We start from the raw sequence: 21,097 nt of genomic DNA on the forward strand, positions 1-21,097 counted from the left end.
ATAGCACACACAGAGAATCTCTGAAAGAAATCTGTCATTATTCTCCGTTCTATTCAGGGAAGAAAGAGCGTCCGCTACAACAACAGGAACTCTAGAGAAGTCGCAAATTACTGCTTCTTCATTTTCTTTTAAGGACGTTAACATACCACCATTCAGCAGAGCAAATGGGAATTCTTTTTGCTTCCTCTGGCTCGGATCAAGGGCACATGTTTCCCCTCCAAGCAAAAAGACAGAGGTTCATATCTGAATACCCTCATTTAGTGAAGTGGTTGTCATTACCAGATGCTTGTTACAAAAAGGGTACTGTAGTTTAAAAGGTTAAACCTGGCTGAGAGGTAAAGCAGTCACACGGGACTGTTGAAGCGGAAAGACACATAGTCTTTGCAGGGACATCCTGGAACAAGAAACAGACCACTGGACTAGAAAACCCCTGCCATTTCCAGAGGGTCTCAAGCTGAAGTTCTTGAAAAATGGCTGATACACTTTTTTTTAAAGAGGACTTGTTTTGATTTCAACAGCAGAGAAACAACAAAGTGGCCCGCTTACTGTTCCAAAAGCATTTAGCGCTGGAGAGTTACACTGAGTTCACTTTACTACTTCTCACATCTGAGTTTTCAAACACTGAAGTCTGCGTTGTATTTCAAAAAGGAAAGAACGTACAGTATGGTCACCTACAAAGGCAAGCCAAGCATAAAGGCAAGTTACACAACACTAGGTTGAATTTCAACGAAGAACACTTTTTAAGGGGCCCTGATATGACCAGGAAATACAGTATGCAAGACAACACTAGAAGGTAAGATTCACTATATCAGGACAGTCACAGGGTGGCTGAGATGCTGCAAACTCACAAGAAGCATCTGACTTGCTTTTAGTTTATGGGAGGTGAAATAGTTAATTTCCCATGAGAGAAAACAGCACAATTTTGCAAGATCATTTGGCAGATCACATGGGGAAAAGACAAGCCTCCAGATGCTCAGACTTTTGAGCTGGAATCTATATTCCAAAAATACTTCAAGGCTGTATCCATAGCTGTAAACACCAGCAAGTGCATTACACAGAACTGTGCTGAAAAGACAAGCCATGATATAATACTAAATTTCATTCTTCTTTCTAAAAGATGCAGAGCTGTATAAACACCAACTTTTCAGAGACATGGAGCAGCATGACAGAGCCAAATGGAAACCTTTCCAGGTAGAAATGCACTGGAGCTTTTTTTTCATGCCAGCCTCACCATTTCTATTGTACTTACTGCAATGCAACTATAATAGCAAAGTCTTGAATCTCCCTGTTTCTTCCTATTGTCCAGTTCAATTTTATTTATGGTGGCCCAAGGGATTCACCACACTATTTGCACATTTTTTGTTCTTCATAAAAAGACTAAATCCAAGCAAACTTCTAGATTAAAACTCAAGATCTCTCAGGTCTGTGCTGATAATCATACCTCTAGACCTACAAAAGAAGAAAAGACATGGCAAACACTCAGCACCTCTTCATTTCAGGTAGCCTTCTCATATTTATCAATTAGCTAATTACTCCTAGTAACTGTAAACACTGTTTAAAATTATCTTTCCATGTCTTCACAAGGTGAGAAGAATCTTATCCAATCAATTCCAGAATCAGCAAGCCTCTGCTCTCATGCAGCACAAAGTCCTAAGCTCTCCCGTAACAGGACACACATCGTTCAGATGCTCCAAGCAAACCTTCCTCACATGTCCCAGAGCACCAAACTGTATCAAATTAGTTATCCCACACACAACGCTGAGAGAACAAACACCTGAAAAGGCTCATCAGTGCTCACTCACCCCATAAAAATGTCAGTGTCCAGACAGAAAGGAGCATGCGGAGGAAGAGGGGCTGACACAGGTACCCTTCAGGACCGTGCCCGCCTGCGTTCCCAGCTAGTACCCCCTTTCAGGGCACAACGACATTCTCACTCTGAGAAAGTGGAAGTGGGTACAGCACCACAATCCCGTAGCTACAGGAAGCTCACAAAACTTCTTATGAAACAGCAGACATTTAGAAAACCCACATACCACATTAGGCACAAACTTCACTCCAACAGGCTTAGCCAGGATTCCCACAATAACCTACCAGCAGCTCTCTGCAGGTACGCGCTAGCAGAGGGCTTTTCATCACCAGATGACTGCTGATGCAGCAGTGTCGATCTGTGCATAAGGTTACGGAAACGAGATCAGTTTAAACAACTCAGAGACAATGGTTTTTCTAAAAATGGGGTTTTTCTAATCACTGCTTGCCAAACAGCATGTTTGCCTCATGAAATGGCAAATGAAGAACACGAGGAAACTTAGGATTTTTAAGACTGTAGATTGCATCTCATATCCTGCTCTCAGAGAGAAATTCTTATTAAGGTCAAAGACATCACTGAGGAATCTACTTGTAGTTTTCATTTCACACAAAGGGAACATGCAAGGACCAAAAGCAGGCTGGCTACTGATTTAACAGCTTGAACAGAACTAAAAGCCATGAATTTTCATGCAATTCCAGACGCATTTGTAATCAACCTGAAGGAGACAGAAAGCCAGACCTCCTCAAAGAGGGAGGGAGGAGAACTTCCAGAGGTCTACAAGAGACTGCAGGAGCATGAGTCCAGCTAAAGAAGCATTTGTGCAAGAGCAGACAGACTAGAAGCTTGGGGGTTAAGAACCCATTACAAAACTCCTTGTTAGTCAGGCAGCCTGCTTGCCATGCAGATTTTCTACTCTCACTGCAAGGAAGAAAAAACATAATCAGTAAGCTTTTTTATTTAATCTTTTAGCTTGACATCTTTTCAAAGAAATCCAGTGCATGAGGTAAGGGACCCATGCCCCTTTCACTGGCAGGAAGAAGGAAAAGAATAAGGAGGAGGAAAGAAAAAGACAGAAAAAATGCCTGAAGATAGAGGGCACATTTTTTTTTCTAAAGCTCAGCAGGAATTCTGCATTTTATTCAAAATAACTTTGTAATTAATTTAGGATCAAGATGCCACGCAACATAACTTAAATTTATGCACCCAAGCAAGCTAGCAGAATAAAAGTGCTTAGCACCTTGCATTACAGAATTACAGTTAGAGCAATTGCTGCGGTAGGAGACAAAAAAAATTACATTGTATTATTGGAAAGCAGAGTGAGATCTAGCAAGCAGGATCAACACAGCTGCGCAAAGGGAGCAGACTCTAGAGTCGATGTCTGTGCCCTGCAAGTAAACTATCAACTCCCAGCTATGCTTGTGCTCTTAAAATACATAGCAATTTGATTTTTGTTTCAGTGGGTAAACTCCATTTCTTACCAAAATCACCGAAATAACTTCAGTTTCTTGTGTCTTAAAAGGTCAAACCTGGACAGATACCACACCTGGCAAATTTTCAAGATTTTTCCTCTGATTTCTCTTTAGAAATACACAAAACAAAGCATTAGCTTGAAAACAAATGAATGTAGCTCTGACTAGAAGCATCGCACAATTCCCACCACCGTGAAACACATGCCACATATGTTTGCTCTGGCAGACAAACATTTAAATTAACAGTATCACGTAGGTACAGCGCAGAATAAAGAAAATACCAGCATAAACTAGCTTCAAGTTAAAAGTCTGATTGACTCCAAGAATCTACTCCAGTAAGAATAAACATCCCAAAGCTATCCGCAGATCCCAAGAGTCCATTTGTCACGCTCCCGATAGCACAAAGGACACTTTCATAAACTCCCTTCCCCAGCTCTTGACAAACTCCAGCCCTGCAGCCCTCCAAGAGCAGATGAAAATAGTTTCACCCTTCCAAGCATCTCAATTTCTGTCTCTTTAAGAGACTTCCTCAAAAGTAACTTCCTCAAAGTCCAACACTGAATCCAGCTCAGGATGTACTTATTCATCTGCTGGATCACTGTCAGGATCAGAGAGACTGCTAGTTTTAACCAAGGATTATTTACTGCTACCTAGGTGGCAAGCTGAAACAGGACATACCCTGTTCTCTCAAGAGGAAAAGCTGGGTGCAGACCCCCCGAAGTAAAAGCTGCTTGTTCTAGAGCAGATACAATTGTTACCCAGGCAGGGGGCAAGTCTCAAGCATCCTTCCCCTGTCTGAAGACAGAACAGAAGCACTGCTGGTTTAATGCAAGAAAGTTTAATAAATTTTAGGCAGGCCAGTAAATGACTCAAAGCCTGAAAGGCTGTTATCTGCCCAAAGCTGAGCAGCGTACCAAGCATGCTGGGGTTTTACTCTCAAGCTTTAGCATTCCTGTATTCCCTACAGGTCTCCAGCTTGATGGGCCTTGCCTGGAAGAGACCCTCAAAAGATTGGTATTCATGTTGCTTTAAGGAGAGTTTTTTAAGTCACAAAGGCTTGGAAGAAGTGTATAAATGTTTTGGTTGGTTGGGGGTTTTTTTTATGCAAATCAATACAATTATATTGCAATGCAAAAACTACATTGACCTAGTTTTGATGAGCTAACTCATAAAATTAATTAACTTCTAAGGAGGCTGCATAGGAAACATCCCTTTGCCTGTCTTTACACTTGGCACTATAAAACATCATTAAACATCTGTACCTTCAGCACCCTGGGATTAAAGGTCGCAGAACAAAGAGAGACACCACCTGAACTTCACATGGAATATAACAGCAATTCACAGCTTCTGCACTCAGGGAATGCCAAACTGGTTTGGTTTTGCTTTGGGGTTTTGTGTGTGTGTGTTTGTTTTGGGTTTGTTTGTTTGTTTTGGGAGGGGGGGGAGTTGTTGGTGGGGGGTTTTTTTGTTGTTTGTTTGTGGGGTTTTTTTGTTGTTTGTTTTTTACAGAAGGGAATCAAAGACGGGTGAGACTGATAAAAACATGCAAGTCAAGTGGATCTGTCAAAGGGCCTGCAAGTTTATGTCTCGAGTTTCTGGTCAGACACACACAGTGTTTAACAGATACATAAAAAAAAATCTCCTGTCTTGGAACAAACTGAGGTAGACATCGCACGAGGAATGTGACATTTATATTCTCATGCAAAGTCCAAAAGCACATCTGTGCACTTACATACAAAGATTCTTTTTGTTGTAACTATTTGTTTATAGGAATTTTGAAAAAGTTTCATAAAAAGTAGAACTCCGCCCAAACGTGGTACAATGCAAATGCACTCACTGAGTATCTGCTGAAGGCAAGTCTCCTCAACTTTTTTAAACAGTTTGCTATCCACATATTTTTTTTTTATGAAACAGACTGACAGCTATTTTGGTTTACCCTATTTTTCTCTGTTTTTTTAACATAGCTTTTTATCATTGGAGGGAGTATTTTCATCCTTTCTACTTTTCTTCCTGGAGCAGCAGGTTTCTTAATTTTAACCACTCAGATCACACTGTTGCACAACTGTTCCTTCCTAGGAGTCTAGAAGGGGAACAGGGTGGACAGCACAGTGAAGCTTGACTTTCTCATTAACCATTTCCCAGCAATGACCGAGCAGTCAGGGACTTCCAGCAATCCCTGTTTCTGTGACTTCTGATTTGATTTTGCAGACAGTAGTCAAAAAGATCTAGCCCAGAGCCTTAAGTTCAAATGGAATTTTGATCAAATCTGGTTTTTACAGGTCAGCATTATCAAAATCAGTATTAGCAATACAGATTTTGCTCATATTCTCAAGTATAATTTTGACTCTAGCACATTATGGAGAGAATAAAATTTTTGTAGAACAGCAGACACAGTAACTCCCAAATATCTTCTTTTATTTAATTACGGATTTAAAGGGGAGCACTATGTCCTACTCTTGTCTGAAGAGTTTTGGTTACAGAAGTTCCATGCTATATGCATTATTTACCATGTAGCAGATGTTGTTCATGTTTCTTGTCCCTGTTAGCCATTACCAGCCTGCCTGTCTACTACAAACTGACACACGCTCACTGGGCTGAGCAGTGACCTAATCAGCAGCTTTGAGAACCTGATGTAACTTATGACACAGAAAGCTAACACCTAGGAAAACAAATAGCTTCACTCAGATAATGTTTCTTATTTAGAAAGCTTTCCACCGGTGCCCACTAGATACACATTTCACTGAAGCCAATGTCATAAAACTGAGAGATTAAAGACAGTCTTTACAGAAGCCACTTCCTACAATTTCATTATCTCCCAGCCACTACTACTTTAAAAACACTCAGCCTGACCACACAAGCACAGACATTTCTTGCTGTTCAGCCAGAAAACGACAGTCAGCGGGATGGAGCAACTCATCACCAGGTATTACGAAGTTTTATCCCGGCAGGTGAATTAACTTCCCACCTTGGCAGAGGTTATACTTTCCCTCAGAGCCATTTCCTTTAACACGCTGGCTAATCCCTCCAACAGAGATTTGCTGCTTTCAGTACACCACACTTGAACACCCCAGCATCCCAGGAGCTGCCTATACTATCCTTGGCAATCACTATGCTCTTTTCCACCTGGATGTGGCTGTAAGCACCACCCTGCGTATCAGGACCTGCAGACAGTCTTCACTCCTATATCACAAGTGGTAACTGAAGCCTGTCGCGAGCACACTGGCAGGGACCAATTCACAGCACAGGCACAGCATGAAAGCTGGCTGAGCAGTCTGGCAACGTCCCAGCTGCAAGAGCTCAGAGTGATATATCCTTTACTTTAAGCATGCAGTTCTCTGTGACCCTTACTGGGGATTTCTACGGTCAGGGCCCATCAACCACTATGGCAGATCCATGTCGCCGGAGTACTCAGTGCCAGCTACCTGTTTCAGATAGCGGTCCCTGCGGAGAAGTAATAAAGGCTGAGAGGCAGAATCCATGTGTCACACCCACCTCCCTCCGCACACCGGCGGCTTCTCCCTGCACAGCCAGCAACACCTACCGGCTCTCCCGCACCAGGCTGGTGCTGACAGCCAGGGCCAGCTCGGGCCGGGGTCCTGGGTCCTGCTCCGGACCCCACACCAGCCCCCCGTGCCGTCCGCACCCGCCCAGGGCAGGGTCGCCCCTTTCTGCGGGATGCGGCCCCGTCCCGGGCCCGGCCGGCTGGCAGTGCTGGCGCTGCTCCGGCGGCCGCCCTGCCCCTGCCCTGCCCGGCCGGGGGGGGACGAGGCGCCCCCCGGACACAGTCCGGCCCGCACCCGCCGCCGCCCCCAGGACGGAACAAAGCGCGGCGGGGCCGGGCCCAGGGCCGGGAGCGTCCCCCCCCGCCCCAGCACCCGCCTGTCCCCTCAGCATCCCCCCACCCCGGCCCGGGGACCTGCCCGCCCGCCGCAGGGAAGGCCCCGCCGCTGCGGGGGGCGCTGCCGGCCCCCCCCAGGCCCACGGGGGTCGCCGCCACCCTCCCGCCTCCCCTCACCTCTCAGCCGCCGCCACCAGCCACGCAGGCCCAGGGCCGCCGCCACCTCCATCCCGGGGGCCTCACGGCCCCCCGATTCTCTAACACCGCCTCCGCCCGTGCAGGGGCCGCCCCCGCCCGTGCCGGGCCGCCCACTGCGTCAGCTTCGTAAGGGCCGCTACGCACCCAGCGGTCACCATGGCGACGGCTGTGGCGGGGGTTGGGGGGAGCGCGTAAGTACAGGGGGCGGCGGCGCCCCCTGGCGGGCCCGAGGCAGCGGCGCGGGCCGGGCCTTCCCGCTGCGGGCTGAGAGGAGCGGGGCCGCCATCGCCCCCTCCTCAGGGGGGCCGGACCCCAGCCAGGGCGCACACACCCCCCGGCTATTCCTCACCTCTCCCTGCTCGGCGCCACGCAGCCCCCTGAGGGGGCCTGCGACCTACCCCCACCAGGGGCACATCGCGGCCCCACAGCCCGGGACAGCCAGAGCCCCCCTAAACCCACTGCGGGCATCGGGGTGGCCTTGTCCCCCCCCGGCGAGGCCACCCGCTGCTGCCAGGCCAGCCCCAGCACCGCCCTTCTGACAGCTTCGGGCACTCCTGGCATCCCTTTTCCCTGAGAAGGGCCCAGTGGCATAACATCACACACACACACACACACACCCCCCGAACCCCCCGGCCAGGACCCCCTCCCCACGGAGCTCCCCCCGGCCAGGACCCCACTCTGCTCAGCCCATCAGGCCAGCCACCAGCCGCCCACCCCTGAGGTACCCCCCTTCCAACCCTCAGAGCAACGGTTTAGGTTTCCAGGCCAGGGCTGGTTATTGCCTTTTAATCCAAAGGCTTCAAGCTATAACCTGGCTGAAATGGAAATAAGGTTTTCTTGTCTATAACTTTACAGGTCTGCGTGGCCTGAATGACCGGTGCTCTCCGGCAATCTGAGCACAAGTGCCTCCTGCTCACACGTATACTTACTAACAAAGCCCTCAGAAGGATGGATGAGCCATGTCAGCCTTCTCCTGGTCTCGGCATTTGGGTGGGAGGCAGGACAGCAGTGGCACAGGTCAGACACAGCACCAGCCTCAGCATGGCAAGTGCTGAAGTATCAGCCAAGGACATAGTTGAGATGCTCTTATTGCAAAAGACTAGAAAAGTAGCAAAAAAAAAAAAAAAAAAAAAAAAAAAAGTCTCTTGTGGGTAGGAATACCTGTCCCAGAAAACAGTGCAGCTCATTCAGCAGGGGACAGCAGCATATACCCATCTGTCCATTCCTCCTTAAAGGAAGTAGAGCAGCCTTCAAATGGTCTGCTCAGTGATATCACTATACCTTGAAAATAAAATAGCCTGGCAGTACTATAGGTGGTAGAAAAACATTCAGCAACAGCTTTGAAGCTCTGGTATTCATTTATGCTGAGGTCTCTGTATACTGTTCAGGCATTAAAAAAAAAAATAAAAAAATCACTCACACTCATTTTAAGTCCCTTTATCTTGTCAGACAGGTGTAAAGTGGCTCTGGTTTAGATGAAAAGCTGGTGCCAAATATAGTATTTAGACAAACCATTTCATCCTGCATGTGGCACTTTCAAGGTCTTCCTTCAGCACAACCATCCTCAGCAGAGCAGTGCCAATCCAGTGGGCAGACACTCCTGCAAGTGCTGAAACCTAGAGCAGACAGAAGCAAGACTCTCAGGAAAACTTCAGTCGCTATTTTATTAATGAAAATACAATCAGTAGCTGTTCAAGACTTTCAATTCGAGTGGTGGTATAGAGTACATACCAGCCCAGATCCTGCCAATTAATGTACACAAGTCATCACAGGCAATTAATCTCATACAGCTCAGGCTTTCTGCTTGCAAGCAGCCCCAGCTGTCCGTATCTAACTCTGCTCCACAAGAGAGCTGCCGGTTAGCAAGGGACAGACCATATTTATAGCCCAGCCTCAGCAACAGAGTACATCACAGCTACCGGCAGGTCTTTCTTTGCAGGTTCTGTATGGCAGTGACACAATCTACAAACAAATTTGGACTTTGTTTTGTGTAAGCCTGTTTCCTTAACACTCCCTCAAAGTGTAAGGGAAGGGCTTAACACCCCTCAGAAATCCCCTGTCTCTGCCCTCATGCAAAGGACATTGCTCCCTATCACTGCATGGGAGGGTGGGTGGCAGAGCACTCAGGGTAATACCTACTTGCCAGAAGAAAAAAGCTGCTTGATTAAGACATTAATTTGAGGTGGTGCATAAATTAAACCACTTTAGCCCTGCTGAACCCAGTCTCCACCTACATCCTCTCTAGCAAGAGCATTAACTTCAGTTTCCCATCCTGGGGAAGATGAAAGAGTGGTTTGGAGTGCCCAGGGCAATGGCATGGAGATGTACGTGCGTCAGTGACAAGTCCTACATCTTAGGAGGGATGTAGGAGAGCAGAGTTACAGCAAAGATACATATATCAGCTGGGTTACCACAGCTGATGGCTCAGGTACATGCCTATTAGGGTGCACTTACACAGCCTGCTTTATTGCCTCTCCATCAGGAGATCACCTCCACTGACACACCACCATCGGTTTCATAATAAAACCTTCAGCAGCCACATCAGCTTAATTAATTGCCGTCCCTCACCATCCCCACTCACCCTTGGGCTATCCTGCAGTGTTGTAGCCAAGATGAAGAATAACCCAAGAACATGAGGATAGGGGGCATTCTCTGTGGTTCTTTAAGCTGGAGCCTGTCATACCTCAACCAGACAGGTATGGCACACAGCTGTTTGTCACCACAGCCTTGGAATCGCCGATATCAGCTCCCCAGGACAAGTGAAATGTCCAGACTGCTGTGGACAGCCTTGGCAGAGCTCTGGAGATCTCCAACATGCCAGCAGCGCACAGGAAGTATGCGATCAACAAAGAACCCGTCCAGCTCTGCTGATCTGAGTGTCCTGAAGAAAGCCAGTGGGATTCTGGGGTTAAGGATCACATTCTTCTAAACCTAAAAGCAAAACAAACGCCTCTCCAGGAAATTTAGAAAAGTAACAAGGATCTGCCATGTACAAACCCAGGAGCCATCAGCTACCAAAAATAGCTGTGTACATGGGAAGCTTATTATTATTATTATTATTCAGTTTGTTTTAGTTACTACCACCCCCAAGCACAGCACATCCAATCACACTGCTCTTAAATTCTGCTCCTGCTTGCCTCCCCAGTCAGAACCAGACAGTTTGTTACTCCTCTGGTAACAAGCCCCTCTCCTCCTCAATCCCAACCCTGACAGTTTCCCTGAACTGTTCTGTGAGTATTACAATAAAATCACAGGAAAAAATATATTAACAAGCTTACATGGGATCTTCTGAGAGCACAGAAATGGTGGTTCAAACATCCAGGCTACCCAGCTGCCTTCTGTCTCCTGTTCAAGCCCTGCAAAACACCAAGCCAGAGGGGAGCCCCATCATCCCTGCAGCAGCTGCAGGCATTATGCCAGGTTCATCTTTATTTCCTGGCAGGCTAAAACTGCCTTGAGATAACTTTTTGCATTAGCACAAACTCTCACCACCAAATGATCATACCACAGCTTCTTCCACCACATATATTGGGAAATAAAGCCACCTCTGCTACTTGTGATCACTTCTTTGTGGTGGAGGGGACAGGAGATGCCTGAGCACTGTGCAGAGAGCAACCAGCCCCCAGCCCTTGCAGGTGACATGGCTAAATTCAAAGGAGGTGACATCAACAAGCATCTTGGCAAGATTATTTTTTTTTAATTCTCAAAGGGAGGGTCACTGGGGACAGGCCATTACCAAAAGATGAACAATAACATCACCCCAATATTCCCTTCAGAGGCACACGCCCCAGTACCTCACCCACCATCTCTCACACTTCGGAATATCAGTTAACCATGTTTCCCCAGCAAAGTACCACCAAATCAGAAAAACCCCACACAGTTTCCTTCAGATGATGCCAATACCAGGTACAACCAGAACTGGGGAGGTAACTCTAAAAAACAAAGCAAGAGGGATCCCTGTCCCCCACTTCCATCACATCAAGCGTGAAGTGCCTGCATCTGCTTCCAGCGCCCATGGTAGCTGTGCCTCCCCAGCCTGCCTGTCAGCTCTTCTTCACTACCCGGCATGACTCCCACCTGCAGTTAGCCAGAGCCATCAGTCCCCATCGCCTACTACCGGAGCATTTCTTAGCTAGCGCCTTCAGGCTGATCCTGCTTGGCTTAGAAGCTCCCCACACACACCAGCTAGCCAGGTCCTTCATTATCCACCAACAGATCCCCCCGCCGAAAGCTGCTCTGCCTTGATGCCCACAGAAGAGCTGTGATCCCAACACACAGAGCCACCACCTCCCAGACTGGCCCTCCATCTTCTGCTTCCTCACTTCCCTGTCCCCTGTGCTGGCACCGCAGAGTTCCCAAAGCAGGGACTAGCAGATGCTAATGCCCCCACAGCAGAACCAGCTGCTTCAGCACTGCAAATAAACAGCATTACTCAAATCTTAACTAAAAATCATTATCCTAACGAAGGTGCTTCTCTTCTGCTCAGCATGTTTGCAAAATTCTCCATCTCCTGCAGGCTAGATCAGGGCCTTCTGCAGTTCCTCCAGGCACCAGGACATGCCTTGGAGGGGTACCACGCTGCTGTGCCAAGCAGTCATTCCCCCACACCATGTTCAGGATTATGCACCCAGCCTCCCTCCCATTAAATAAATGTTCATTAGCATTTTACAAGCATCATTACAACTAAGATAGCCAGCATAGTACCCATGTCAAGGTTCAGGGAGCTGTACAAGTCAAAGCAGGGGCACTGCCAACTTGAATACTCCACAGGTACTACTGTCAGGACACCCCAGGAGAGACGTTTGGTTTCTGTTGGGGACAAACTCTGGTGCCCCCATTCTCGCCTTTCAAAAGGCAAGAGGCTGGTCTAATATCTAATATGGAGCACCCAGGTGGCTGGATTCGGTCTTGGCCCACCCTGTGTGCCTGAACCCCCAAAACAACTCAGTTCCTCCTGTCAGCTAAGGCTCATTTCAGAGATGAGACCTCTCCAGCCTCAGCCAGTCTAACCTGAGGACAGATGCTCTGGAGACAAGCTGAAAGCACAAAGCCAGGCTTTTAAACCAGCACACACAGGGGTTTACAGGCTGCTCCAGGAGCTGAAATACCACCCAGCGGCTGGGCAGGGCCTCTTTACTCACAGGGTGGCAAACCTCTGCCACGCTTGTGAAGAGTCGGACCATTACCAAGGTGTGCGGCAGCACCCAGTTCCCAGTGCAGGCTTGCAGGGCAGTGTGCTGCTGGCACCTTCCTGGCCAGCTTGGCAGTTCCTTCTCCTGGGCACAGCCCTTTCACACCAGCACAGACACATACTGGTAGGCAGCCCCTTTTGCCCAGCCAGGAGGTTTCCAAGCCCTGCCTCAGCAGGTGGGACCACATTTCCAGCCACAAAGCTGCTTCCTCAGGCACTGCTTTGCAGGATTCCTCCCGTCTGCAAGCCATCTCCCACACAGGGAGCCAGGGCACTACATGCCTTTACAATGCAGCGGGTTCACTTTTGGCATATAGTAAATACATACGTGTGCACACGTGTTTATTTTACTGGCCTTGACAGGAAGCCTAGAAACGATTTCTCCCCCAGGTTGCATTTGGTAATTCAGCACAGCCTTTGCTGCTAATGATTCCAAGCACAAACTCATCCTCCAGCTGCTTTTCTAAATTTGTGCCAGATCTAACTATGGAAGCCAAGCCTCAAAGACTTGCTATAAATCCCGCCAGCACTTCCCCCTCCCAAGGACATTATCCAGCATTACCCAAGCTGTGACTCTTCAGCCCAGAAATTTCTCATTGGTAAATAGCCATCTCCACTGAAGAGGAACATTAAATAACATTTCACTGGAGCTCTCACCACCGCTGAGGCTGCTTAGCAAAGCTCAGGGCCTTTTCCTGCCCAGCAGCAGCAGGTGGCCTCTCCATCAGAGAAAAGCAGGTGAGTGGTCCAGGCTGTTGGTACATTTGCCATCATCCTCCAGCTCCATTGCATGCTACCTCTTGGACAAACCCGTCATCCTTAGCAAGCCATACATTGCCCTGTGCTGAAGTTTGCTTTTTTTTTTTTGCCTGGGATTATAAACCCTTGTGGTTTTGCAGAAAAAAGGAATCATAGATATGAACCCTAAAGGCTCAGAGGGGGGGAAATGCAAACCCGCAAGCTCCTCGTTCTGGGGACCTGACCTATGACGTTGCGTTTGCAGTGCTGGCAGCCCAGCAGAGACCCTGGCTCCCCCAGAGCACTACCTCACCGCAGTGCAATAATATGTCATTTTCTTTATCTGCTTGACCCCCCCACCACCACCAAATTCCTACACGCTCTCTTACTTCTCCTCACCGCCTACCTTTCAAATGCCCTTGGCTCCATCCTCCTTGCTAAAACCTCATTTGAAAGGAAAGCTCTAGCCCAGAAATGAATCAGGATTTTTTAACAGGAGCTTTAGGGATGTGGGATGCATTCACCCCCACAAGCAGGAGAGCTGGCCTTTTCCCAGGGCTCTGCAGGACTCGGTCAGGTGGCATTAACACAGCTTCCCTGCAGAGGAACATTGGCCAAGACATCAAACCATGAGAATTTACCCCATGGGCTGACCAAGAATGAGCTGCTTTCTAATTCTCAGTAGCTTGCTAACCTCCTGTAACAGGAATCATTGCAGCAAGATAGGAAAGTTTACAGTTCAGCTGTGTTGTGCCTGTCAGTGGTGGAGAGAAGCAGTTGTAAGAGAGCACTGAGCCCGCTTCTCCCTCACCAAGCAGCACCTGCAGCCTCCCGGGCTCTCTAGGAAGCAAGAGGGACCATGAATACCACTGTTGGATGTGGGCACTGCACAGAAGATGCAGATGCTGCTCAGAAGATGCCACCCCTCCCTGTTCGCCATGTGCCTGGTTGTTAGTCAGATGCAATTAAAAAGCAGCAGCTGGAGCCAGGCTACTTGGATAATTTCATTAGGCCAAATGCCCTCCCTTCTCTGCTTGCTTGGGGGCCTGCACTTGCTTCTGGAGGTGATTCTTAGCAGGGCTGAGGCAGTAGTACTGAACCAGAAGGTTTCACATTAAGGATTCCTCTCTGGCTCTGCTCCTGGCTCCTTGCCCACTCCTCACACCAGGCTGCAGAGCCATCCCTTGGTTCTCTAGGGCCTCAAAAACCTTTCTAACCCACTTGGCTTTCGCCCAGCTCCGAACTGCCAGAGGGGGAGTCTCTGCTTTCGCCTGGAGACTGTGCTTCCCATTGAGATCCTAATCCTCCTCACAGTACTAGTCAGAGCACAGCTCCTCCACAAAGCAGCGTGCAGAGGTGTGGGGATCACAGCCCATCAGGCAGATGGGAGAGGGACCTAGGAGCAAAGCAGAGAGGACCAATATCCCAGAATAATTATCCTATTGAGAGGTTCCCAGTTTTCCCTCACAGACCATGAAACACAGTGGCGCATCGCATCCTCCCTCCCTCAGATACAGGTTGTTCAATACTTACAGCAGCAACTGAGACATCACCACTGTGCCTCGAGTCTCCAGGATGGTCTTGGTTTTGCAGAGGGAAGCCTGCCTTCCAGTGGGTCTTTCCTCTGGGACCTCTCTCATGGAGCCCTGCCATGCCACAGTGAGAGAGGCAAGGCAGTTCTGGGATTTATTGTGCACCAACACCCTTATCCTTGCCCCAGAAGCACAAAACAGCTGAAGTATGGCCTCTAGCAGCTGCCCTCACCACCCAGAGCCCACTTCTGATGGGAAAAGAGCAGCAAAACCCAGGCTGATCCTTTCTTGTGTACCTTTGTGTCAAACCTCTGTGTCCAGGTCTGGGCTTCCCAGTTCAAGAGAGACAGGGAACTGCTGGAGACAGGCCAGGAGAGGCTACAAAGATGATGAGGGGATGGAGCATCTCCCCAGTGAGCAAAGGCTGAAAGAGCTGAGCGTGTTCAGCCTGGAGAAAACAGAGAGGGGATCTTACCAACATATACAAATATTTTAAGGACAAGTGTCAGGAGGACAGGGTCAGGCTCTTTTCAGTGGTGTCCAGCAACAGGACAAGGGGCAACAGGCACAAACTGAAACACAGCAACTTCCATCTGAATACAAGGAAAACCCTCTTTACCTTGAGGGTGACAAAGCCCTGGCCAGGCTGCCCAGAGAGGTTGTGGATTCTCCTTCTCTGGAGACTGTCAAACCCACCTGGACATAACTCTGTGCAACCTGCTTTAGGAGAACCTGCTTCAGCAGGGGGGTGGACTAGATCAGGGGTCCTCAAACTTTTTAAACAGAGGGCCGGTGCGCGGATGAAGTGGCAGGAGGTCATCTGCGGCTGCTTGGTTTCCCCCCCAACCCCTGGCAGGGGGTTCTGTAAATACCGGGGGCTGGATTGAGGACCCTGGGGGGGGCGCAGTTTGAGGACCCCTGGACTAGATTATCTCCACAGGTCCCTTCCAACCCTGGCCATTCTGTGAAACTACGGCACAGGGAAACAGCAGAAAGCAATAAACCATAAGCAGTAAGGGTGAAGCAGCAGGGCTGTTAGACAGACGTGCTCCAGGGGCGCAGGGTTCCTCTGCAGGCTCATGCCAGGGAGCAAAGGCCACATGAGGAAGGGTGAGTCTGAACAGATAATGCTGGAAATGCAACTGCTCAGCTGTTTTGGCCATGCCCAGAGCAGAGATGATGGGTGTGCAAGTGTTGAGAGATGGGGTGCTGGGACCACCCTGAGCCCCAGCTGTGCACCTTCCCCTTAGCTGCTGAAATCCATTTCGTTCTGGAAGTCACTAGTTCAGTACCCCCATCATCAGCCAAAACAGCAGCCATCAAATTCACACGTGCCACAGCTCCAGCCCCAACCCTCCAAAGTCTCTTCCCCAAAAATTACTGTTTAATCTTTACCCTGCAGCAGGCAGCCCAGCAGGTCAGAACCCAGCTGTGCTGCTGACATAAATAGCACCAATCCCTGCTCCCTGCACAGCCCCAAAACCATGACAGAGGCTGAGGCAGCAGCACATGGGTCAGGATGAGGGCGAAGGAGAAGGAACTGGAAAAGATCAGGCTGGAAAGCAACAGCCAGCAGGCAGGCACAGAAACCAGAGCCTGCCAAGAACGTGAGCAAACACAGACCCTGTCAAAACACAATAGCAGACATGTCCCCTGCGTGGAAGGGCATCATGTTGCTAGGTAAGGAGTCTCTGCTACAGTGACAAGCAAGAGGGATGATCCAGAGAGCCAAATGCAGGCAAAAAGGGAAACGAGAGAGGGTCTGACAGTCAGGATCTGCTTCAGATACTTAATGAAGGAGAAAAGGACGAATGGTTGCTAAGGGAAGTGGGACAGATGGCTGGCACAGAGAACTTGCTGACTCTTGGAGACTTAAAACTCTTTTTTTGGGGGGTGGCAGAGGAGAACAGGCAAATAGGCAGCAGCAAACGTGAGAAGATGACCACTTCCCCCTTTCCCTCCACCTCAGAGTGTCAGGGTAGATCATCTCAGAATGAAAAAGGTCACACAAGCAGCAGGAGACAAGATGCACTTGCACTTCTGCTCATCAAGAGCTCTCCCCCCTGCCAGTCCTTCATCCCGCTCCTCTTCACCAGAGGCCATGGACACCAGCACCACTGCCACACTCCCAGGCTGGGTGCACCACAGGCAAGTCACAGCACTGCTGGGCTGTCACCAGCAGGCCCCAGGACAGCAACTGGGCAAAGCCACAACTCCAAGAGAGGGGAAGCCATAGGGATGCTGGCTCTGGAGATCAGGCTGTCTGTAAAATACCACAGCTCCTGGACATGCTGTCTCTGAGATACATTTACACCTCTCGCTGACATTTAAAACCATCTGAGCCTTTTGGCTTCTGCTGCTGTCATCCCTGTGCCAGGTCTTTTCTGGCTCTAAAAGTCTCCAACTTGATTTCCCTGCAAAGACAGCCCTCCCAACAGGTCTCAAACCGCGGTGGCAGGGCAAAGGGAAGCGGGGAGAAGGTGGGAGTTTCTGCTACTGTGTCATTTGCTGGGGGTGGGAGGGGTGCCAAGAGTCTGTCAAATCCTGACGGCCATAAACAAGTCTCTGAAGGGAAGAGCTGAAAAGAAAAAAAAAAAAAAAAGCGCCTTGGCAACAAAGGCGGCAGAGCTCACCAACTGAGACACGCACCACTGTGCTGTGCCAAACGGAGCTGCTCTGCACCAGCATCCGAGGGTGCGAGGTCTAACGGGCAGAGCTGTGGGTTTGGAGAACTTCTGCTCCCCTCAGGCTGGGCCAGGCTCCTTCCAGCCACAGCCTCCCCAGCTGCTTTCACACCTACTGCAGCCGCAGGGCGTAAAGCCAAGGGATTTGTGAAGCAAGGAGGGGCTTTGGGAACAGCAGTCGTGACTGTCACTGGACTTGAAATCACCCCAGAAGTTCCATGAGTAGCTGCAACTCTCAACAGTTCGGTAAGCGAGTGTCCACACAGGACCCTCACCGGGCACTGGTTCCCAGCAAGCCCACATCTGTGCACACACATGCAGCCCTGGGGGGAAATGCCCAGCAGCAAGGACAAGATCAGCCACTTTGCAGGATTGCTCCGCTCCTGCTGCCAAGCAGAGGAGGAAGAATTTGCTCTGGCCGGCTCGGCACCACACAGCTCCAACCACGGAGCACCTCCGTGTCCCTGCCGTGCAGACCTGTGGCTGTGCCAGGAGGCGTGCAGACATGCCTGTGCCAGGAGCAACAGCAGCCAGCACTACGGAAAACATCCTTGGGTATTTCAAGGCAGCTGGTGCTGAGCAGAGGGAGGATGCACCACTGGCAGGACAGGACATGCCACTGTCACTCTGGCTTTGCTGTGAGATAGCTTTGGGCCACCAGAGGTTACCAGGGCCAGTAGTGGGAAGGAGAAAGGATGAGGATAGGTGTGAGTGCCAGCTCGGAGCTGCTTGCCCAGACCGTTCAGCTGGCTGTGTAGGCAGCTACATCTTGGAGCTACGTTCAAAGAAGCTGCACATATCAGCAGCTACCATATTGCATGCCAAACTGCCACGGCTGCTGTTAAGATAAACCCACACAAACAAACAGATGCTTAGACAAGCCAAGACGATATATTATATCAGCACTGCTCGCATGCCACAGACTGGCCCTAGGCTGGCTGCAATCCAGCTTGTCCCCTCCCAGTGGTCTTGTCAGGGAGGAGAAGTCATCAGCACATCTTGTCCCCATACATCAGGGCAACGGGGGGGGGGGGGGGGGGGGGCGGGGGGGGAGTTGCCAGGGGCACACACATCCTCTCTCCTTGCCAGCCCTTTTTGTCCCTGCCTGACAGCAGCTCAAATTCAAGTTCAGGCACGCAGCAGTGAGCAGGAATGCCGGGGTGCTGGGCGATAGAGCTTAGTTGGAAAGGAGCATCTGCAACCAGGCCAGGGGGACTGCAGCTTTCCTCTGGCCCTGGAGCCAGGGGAACAGGCCTCATGTACACAGCCTTGCCCACCATCCACCTGCTCAGTGTGACCTGCATGAGACATGCTGACTGCAGTAATGCCAGGCGGATTTACACCACCTGCTCACTGGCCACTTCCAAGCAGACACAAAGTTCAGGTGACCAAAGCAGCCTGCTATCTTGTGGGACACACTGTCACCAAAGGCCACAGCTGCGCTTGACCTCTGTATTGGCAGCAAAACCCACCTTCACCCTGAGGCACTAACACAGCACTTCTCACTGGCAGAAAACTGCCTTAAAAGCAAGGATTTCAGAAGTCTCCAGGAGAGCCTGTGCATCAGTGGGTGGGCATTTAGGAACATCTGGAGCTCACACAAACACAGAAAGGCTCAAGTGTTTCTCTGAATTCTCTCTCCTCAACCAACAAGCATCAAGATACCAAGGGCATGAACAAGAGTAAACACAGAGGCTAAAAAAAAAAAATAATAAAAAAATGCTGTCCCAAGCCTTTTGTTTTCCTCTAGCCATGCACCCCAGAGCTCCCACCACCATCTACAAGGACTTCAATGTCCTCCATCCCTTCTGCCTGAGGCTCAGGCCTAGCAGCTGCCTGGGTGCTAATGGAGCAACACCTTCCCCTTCTGTACAGGGCACCATGGCAGGCAGCAAACCCCTCTCTTCTGGGGCAGAGGGACAGGCAGTTGTGCTCTGTCCACCTCTGGCAGGCATGGGGCCAGGGACATGGGAGCACTAGGGCTGCCAGCTGCCTGGATATTGGTGCAGCAGCTCCAACTGTGACAGGGCTGTCCTGCAAATGAGCTTGGCAAGACACGAAGAGCCTAATTTTCAGAATTAGGCTGTTGTAATTACTCATCCTAAAAGCACTGGCCTCAGCTGCTGACAATGACACCAATTACACACCCAGTGCCACACAGTTGCTGCCTGCTGTTGTTGACCAGTCACCTGAGTAGACCCATACTACAGCCGTCCGTTCGGCACAGAGCACAGCACAGGCACCGCTGGCCTTCAGCGGCACAGCCCAGTGCTAGCGCTTCCCAAGCTCCTTTCAACGGCCTTAATGCCACCAGCCTGGGCCCTGGCACAGGCATGGCGAAATGCTGCGAGAAGCTGATAGGGCTCCTGCTCCTACCATGATGCTGAGCTGGGGCAAGCAGCTCCCACGGATCACGCCACCGACGCAGCACTGCACCCAAAGCATAGCTTTAACAGACTCTCCTTGAAATGTTTTTTTTTGCCTGGTCACCAGCCCAGTTATCAGTGACACTGACTCATCCTCAGGAGTGCTCTTGCTGCCGGTTGTACTGCAGATCATATCAGCCAGCAACCCCCAATGCAGCTCCTTGCCTCCAGCCTGCCATACACTCTCATGAGGGAGCATCACTGACCCTGCCAGCCACTTCTCCTAGCCACAGCTGGCTGTCCTCACAGCCACAAACACCCAAAGCCCTCCCAGAGTCAAGGAAGCATCCTTCTGATGGGAGGAACATAACTCATGCATTACAGTGACATGACAGCAGGGCTCAAGTCAGCCCAGAGCCACAGTTTGAAGTCCAACCACAAAACAGAGCATCAAGTAAGAGCAAGAAAAGGTTTTATGGCCACACAGTTGGGTTTAACCTCCAACAACCAGGTTATGAGTAGCTCAACCAGAAAGGGCACTGGGCTATACTCACACCTAGGGCTTGTGCCCCCAGGCAGAGCAAGTCACAGCCAGACAATGAATGCTAAAGTGGAAAAAGTTATTTGGGAGGGAAGGGGGATGGGGGGGGAAGAGGAAACCGACCCTGGTCTACCCACAGGGCCACAGGCTCTAGAGAGGCTTGCAGGAGATAACTCACCTTCCTCCAACACACCAGCAACAGCTCCAAGCACTGCAGAGCCCCAGGTTGCAGCCATCCCTGCAGACACAGCTCCTAAACAGGCTGCGCCTATCTTGGTTGCTCTTTAATCAGGACATATTTTATCTCTCATCTGCTCCAGGTGTGAGGCTGATGCACGGCAGCTGGGGCTCAGCCCTGCAAGTAGGACGAACTTTCTGCCAAGGGCAGGGAAACCCTAAGCCAAGGGTGTTTTGAGAATGCTGGAGCCCGCACTCAACCTGAGTGCACTCAGCCTCTCTGCTGTCCCCAGGCTGTCTGTCCATCCCTGACGATGCTGGGTCTTTGCCCCTTCAACCTGTTACCCTGGCATTCGCTCCCACCTTTCAGCTTGCTCCAGTCTCGTTGGGGTGATGGGCCCATCTGTCTTTCCTTCCCACTCAGGGGTTTCCAGATCCCCTCCTTGTCAGGGCAGAGGTCAATCTGTGCGCCCCAGCCCTGCGTAGGTGCAATGCAGAGACAGTGGCAGCTAATGAGGGAGCTCATTTAGCCGCTCACATCAGTGACCTAGATATG

At 50.1% G+C, this 21,097-nt stretch overlaps 2 protein-coding genes across 8 annotated transcripts in view; one reads left to right on the plus strand and one right to left on the minus strand.

Moving 5' to 3' along the window:
• Positions 1-7,429, minus strand: part of DAGLA (diacylglycerol lipase alpha) — a 64,864-nt gene extending 57,435 nt beyond the window's left edge. For 5 of the 7 annotated variants that reach the window (XM_056353471.1, XM_056353466.1, XM_056353470.1 and 2 more), the window contains exon 1: positions 7,292-7,429. The gene's annotated coding sequence lies outside the window, so the exon portion shown is untranslated. Of the gene's footprint in view, positions 1-1,802; positions 1,900-7,291 lie in introns of those variants that run through there. The other 2 variants (XM_056353468.1, XM_056353463.1) reach the window with 2 other exon arrangements.
• Positions 1-21,097, plus strand: part of SYT7 (synaptotagmin 7) — a 271,753-nt gene that overhangs the window by 205,612 nt on the left and 45,044 nt on the right. The gene's annotated exons all lie outside the window — the stretch shown is intronic.

This window comes from Falco biarmicus, chromosome 10 (genome assembly GCF_023638135.1).
Source record: "Falco biarmicus isolate bFalBia1 chromosome 10, bFalBia1.pri, whole genome shotgun sequence".
Taxonomy (NCBI): Eukaryota; Metazoa; Chordata; class Aves; order Falconiformes; family Falconidae; genus Falco; species Falco biarmicus.